We start from the raw sequence: 6444 nt of genomic DNA, 5'->3' as shown, positions 1-6444 counted from the left end.
CGTGAGTATGTTTCTTGTCTAATATTGTTACTCCCTCCCTCATTCATCTCCCACTTTACTGCCTTCCCAACATCCCCCCACAAGTTATAAAGTTCATTTCCAACATATTGTCTTGAAAGTATTGCTGCTGTATTGGTTTGTCCTTTGTCTCACCATCTATTTGTTCTCCTTTCCTTCCCTATAATTAACATGTATTTAGGATAATCCTAGAAGAGGATCACAATAGCTCAAAACCTGTGTACATGTGACCATATAAGATGATGCTAAATGAAATAAACTTGAAGATATGGAAATAAGAGTTTTTTCTTTATTTCTGTTGTTTTTAATGTACTATGTGAAGCCGACAACTATTGAGCTCTAGTGAGAGCCTTGTGGTTAAATCTTATCATATTAGAGGATAGTGTGGTAGAAGCTTGTCAGTGGAGGTATTACATAGAAAGACAAAAAATCAGAGATACACTACCTCTTGGGGAGCTTGTTGAAAGCAGAATCTCCTACTAGATATAGTTTTCTATGTCTCACTCTTGTGGTTTTAAGATTAACCAAGGATTGAAGTTAAATTAAGCTGTGATAGCTATATAAATGACAAAGACTCCATGGGACTTTCAGAAAGTTATTTACATCTGATAATTATTTTCTGTTCCTTAATTACATTGTGTGCTACTTTTCAAACTATGTTCTTCCTCTCTATAATTTAAAGTCAGTTTTACTTGAGAATTTTCTCCATAATTTTGAACTCTTTTTTGGTGTACATACTTACTAACCTTAGGGAAAAAATAGATTTCTTTTATAATTTAAGTTCATTGAAACAATCAGAAAAGTACAAACATATAATACTGTACTTAGAAGATATGAGTGGGCACATCAGGAGGCTACCTATATAAAATCTTACCACAGATCCTGCCTAGGGTGAACAAGGCTTCCAAGGCCTTTGGAAACTAGGATCTGCAGATGCTCCTCTAACACAGCTGGCAAAGAGATCAAGTTATCTCCACTGCTGCTTTGACATTCTGAATATCACAATGTGGTCTCTGAAGTCAAAAGAGCCCTTTTCAGAGTTTGCTGCTTATTTTATTGCTACCAACTCAAAAGAAGAGTGATGAGCAGATGAAGCAAATAAGTTTGATGAAGCCTGCCACTAGAATTAGTGAGAAAGACATGCCATGAATTCAAGTCAAGGTCTCAAATATTGAACAACCAGAAATAAGCAGATTTGGACTATTGTTATTGTAACTAGTTATGTTATAGCTATTCTTAATACTGCGAATCATAATATTTGTGGGCTATTACTGCCACATTTCTAAATAAAGTGAAAAAGATTTTGAAATAGGATAAATTCTGATGGAAAAGATAGATAGATAGATAGATAGATAGATAGATAGATAGATAGATAGATAGATAGATAGATAGATAGATAGACAGATAGATAGATATTCTTATGTTCTACTCAGTGTAGTGAAGGAGTACAGGGAATAGAACAGAACCTTATTTTCCAGTAACATACTCTTGCTTACCAAGTGCAGCAGATATTTTCTAAAACTTGCTTTAGAACCTCTGCCTGCTAAACACTGAAAAAGATGTCAAGAGATATATAAGACAGCATGTTGGCCTTGTTAAACATTAAATCAACTGAGAACTATGTAGAGCATCAAATTCTACATGCTGTGCTGTAATTCACAATTCTGCTTTTCCTTATAATAGAAGCCAGGAACAGATTTTCAATTTTATTTTTCTTTCAAGCTGTAGCTTAAGTAACAACTACTGATCATAATATCTGATATATATACATATATATATAAATATATATATATATTTACTGGTCTTCCAAAGCTTAAACAAAAAAACAAAAAGAAGAAGAAAGAAAGAAAGAAAGAAAGAAAGAAAGAAAGAAAGAAAGAAAAAAAGGAAGGAAGGAAGGAAGGAAGAAGAAAAAAGGAAGAAAATATGTTGTTCAATATAAACAGTTATTAATAATTCTGTTATGAAAAGTATTACAATACAGTATATTAGAATGATGCAGAAAGTAAATAAGAGAAAAATTGATTTTCTACTACACTTATATAGTAATAAAATATTTGAACCATTAGTTGACACGAAAAATAAAACCCAATAGTTGAAATGAATAATTACTTTAGAAATTTCTAAAAGTAATAAGCAAAATATATTGAAGCCTATAAAAGTATCCATAATATTTTTGGTATTTCACATGTTGTACTGGACCCAGACTTATTTTACGTGGCAGAATCATTAGTAAGTTGTAGTTCACTTTTCAGTTTCTGATTTCTATTAGTTTGTAAAAAGGATTTTACATTTGCATTTAAATGGAAAGGAAATGTGATAAAGATTTCAATTAAAAGTCTGTCTGTTTGGGTTAATTCATTTTTTAATAGGAACAGTAAATATTTTTCAATTGATATAGTTGTTGCTGAGATATCAGTTCATTGTTCTTTTTTTATCTATTTATGTCTAGTGGTGAGCAATAAAACACTCTAATGTCAAATCCTACTCCTTAAAGAACATTTCCTCTTTTCTTCATTGATTTTTGGATAAACTAAAGCGAATTTCTGAATGGGACTTGAGAAATTGATGAAAGCAGGTCACAGCATAAATATAAATGATTCTTTACACATATATAAACTATGAATTACATTAATTTTGCATTCAAAAATATATATAGTGACATACAAATATGGAACAGGTTTTTCTTGTAAAATAACTGATGCTAAAAAATAACTACTATTATTTTCTAGATAGTTTGACACAGACTTCTGAGTCCCAGCCAGGCTACAGGCCAGTTCTTCTAAAAGAACAACTATAGTATAACTGAGCTAAACTACTCTTCATATGGTTTATACACTCATAAAATGTCTTGTAAATTTCAGTATTGGTCTCACGTCTCATAAGCATTTCTTCTAAAACCAGCTCTTAGAAATTCAGTCATTTATTGGTTGTTCAGTTTGCAGGTGTGTCCTTAGAATCTAAACTTACTGAGTTATTCACACTAAATGTAACTGATATATTTCCATTTTATAAAATCACTCATGCATATTTATTATATATTTATGATCTTTTTGTCGTATTTTTGTTGATAGCTACAAATATCTAACTTGCACTACATTTATTTAGTTTCTAAGGAAATTACATTCTTTTTTTGGGGGGGGGTCCGGCCTTGGGGCTTAAACTCTGGGCCTGGGCGCTGTCCCTCAGCTCTTCAGCTCAAGGCTAATGCTCTACCACTTGAGCCACAGCACCACTTATGGCTTTTTTCTTTCTGCTTATGTGGTGCTGAGGAATCGAACCCAGGGCCTCATGCATGCAAGGCAAGCACTCTACCACTGAGCCATCTTCCCAGCCCCCTACATTCTTTTTTTATTGTGAAAATACTGCACAGAGGGGTTACAATTACATGGACAAGATAATAAGTACATTTCTTATCTAGCCTCCTTTGTTTGTTGCCTCCTCCTTTGTTTCCCCTTCTCATCCCTTTCCATTCCTACCCTCCCCCCCGAAATTACATTCTTATTTTCTTTTTAAAAACTCTGATGTACTTTGCAGGGACAATTTCTTGTTTGGAGGCAGAGGAATCTAAACATTTAAATAAAGAATTGAAGCATTTAATTAATATGTTCTGGCTCCATGCTAACAGAACATCACACTAGTGAGTAAATGGATTAAGTTTCCTGTAAAGCCAGCCAGGAGATAGCTTGACAGTTGGTTTTTCATTCTCAGGTGTCTAGTTAAGAAAAACACAGGGGTCCAATTCAACCTTTAAAAATGTTATCTTTTGACTAGAAAGATTACTGCTTTGCAGTGCAATGGGATTTTCCACAGCAAACTTAGCAAAGGATTATGGCTTTCATTACTTTATGAATTCAGAATGGAATGAATAGGTGGTTCAAATAGTGGATATTTCTACAGATTTTTTTATATAAATTACCATTTATGCTTCTTGCTTCAAATAAAAATTTGTAAGACAAGAAAAGGCTATTGAACTAGTGAAAGCTCCATATTATTATGAGAAGTTACATTTTGCATGTTAACAAACACACATACTATGTGTGTGTGTGTGTTTGTGTGTGTGTGAATAGATAAGTATATGATGCTTGCATAGAGACAGAGACAGAGTTTCATATGTTAGACAATCTATTCATTTCACTTCATTTTTAGCTGTTTTTTTGCTATCATTAGAATATGTTTTTCTCATAGTATGTCTATTTTCAGGCAATTTCTACATTGCCTGCTTCATGGTTGATTTTTTTTCTCAGTTATCTACTGATCACAGTTGAATTGATTAGTTTGACTGTGGAGTAATTCAAATCAGATAAGATACTTGAGCTCACCAACAAATGATACTATGGTCCAGTAATTTTGTTCATATAACTACAACCTAATCCACTGCAAAAAGTTAACATTTTGGAAGAACAAATGAAGCTTAAGAGCTCTCTAAAATACGGTATAAATTTTATTTCATTAACATATACTTTCATCTTTTGTATCTACTTTATTAATATTGAGTTGAATATTTTTAAGTCTTCAAAGATTTTATAATTAATACATATGCATATTTTGACACATGTATAATGTATACTTTTCAACATATTGATTTCTTGAATTGCGTATTATTTAATTAACACTTGTTTATCTGGGAATACCTTTATATCATTTTCCATTACCATAATATCTGTACTAATCATTGCTCCAAAAAAAAGTTCCTTAGAGATTCTATTGAATTAATGCCTGATGAACTAAACATTGCAACTTCAGCCTCAGTATCTTGGAAACATCATAAGTATCTCAAGACAACATAGATAATTAGCTATTGCTGCTATTCTCATTAACAACAAGTAACTGTGGCAAGATATCACCTTCTTTCAGTGTTGTTTTGTAAGAATTCCATGCTTACTTAATACCTGTAAAGGAAATTATTTGAGCAATCTCAATATTACTTATTTGTTTTCTTAATCTTTATTATGACAAATTTTAAAATATTCTATAACAGAAGTTTACATTACGGCAACTTTAAGATGTTTTAGAGAGCAAAACAATATTTTGGAACTTGGAACTTGTTTTTTATCTTTACTGTTAGTTCCTCTAAAGCACATTACATGAATATGTGTACATATACAGTTACTTGAAATTGTATTTGTGAGAAGCAGTCCTTTCATTAATGGTAATGAAATCACTTTTATAGTTTGAAAGTTTTAGTGCTAGTTTTTTTTTCATTGTTCATGTAAACCAGTAATGGAAAATATGAAAGATGAAAGAAAAAAATTCCTTTAGCCAAGTTCCTTTTGAAGTCTTTTTCATGCTTACATATTTGAAAATTGATTTTATGGCTTTATAGAACACAAACAATAAAGTGGTAGGACATTGATAGTAACAATGATAAACCTAGTTAGAATTTATACCCTAAGGAAGAAAAAGATGATGGTACTTATGAAATCTATTTTAAAAAAAAGAATAAAATTTACTAGTACATACTCCAGGCATACACACATACATATGTACACTGAACTAAAGTTGATGGCAAGCTCAATCGTCAAGTACAATAAATGTACTTCTTTACTTTTTGTTGTCTTTTTGGAGGTTGGAACCAGAGCTTGAAATCTGTAATTTATACTTGCTCAAGTTTCTCATAACTGGTGCTCTTTAACCAGATCCATTCCTTTAGTTCTATTTTATGTTGGTTATTTTCCTGGTGAGATTCATAGACATTTATTCCTGAACTACTTCAAACCTTGATCTGTTAGATCTCAGGTTCCTGAGTAGCTAGGATTAGATAGATCTGAGGCACTGAAATGAAACTATAAGTTTACTTCTTTAATTTCACTCTTAAAAAATTATTAACAAGCCACATTGTATTTCAAAAATATATTTTGTAATTTGGATTTTATATAATAATATAAAAATTCATAATATGGTGTTTTCTCTCCATTTTGTGCATGATGAATGAATCAAGAGTGAGCTCATTGACATTCATAAACAAAGTTATGCTGATAATCAATGGTGAATTCAAATAGTTTCTCCATATCCAATATTGTTGTTTTAATTTTGATTAAGGGTTAATTTAAAAATAACTGAAATCTTTAATGTATTTTTTACATAAAACTATATTTAAGAACATATAAATATCTAAATATAGATGTCTGATCCCAGTTAGTAGGGAAGATTAAACATGAAACTATCTATAATCTTTCTCAATTACATCTGAAATTGACAGCTGCATTAGAATCCTAAGAAAAATAGACCAAAGAATATTATATTGAGTTATTATATAATAAATATGTATATATGTGTCAAGAAAGGATAATAAAAATCAAAGTGAGTTGAAATGTCTTCTTTGTATGTAAAAAATGGCTATATATACTCACTTAACATCTAAAATGTTGTCTTGATTTCAACCAATATCATTTGTTTTAGGAATAATGGCCCTTTGTTGTTGTT

This window comes from Dipodomys ordii, unplaced genomic scaffold (genome assembly GCF_000151885.1).
Source record: "Dipodomys ordii isolate 6190 unplaced genomic scaffold, Dord_2.0 Scaffold32, whole genome shotgun sequence".
NCBI lineage: Eukaryota > Metazoa > Chordata > Mammalia > Rodentia > Heteromyidae > Dipodomys > Dipodomys ordii.
This window is presented reverse-complemented; position numbering follows the sequence as displayed.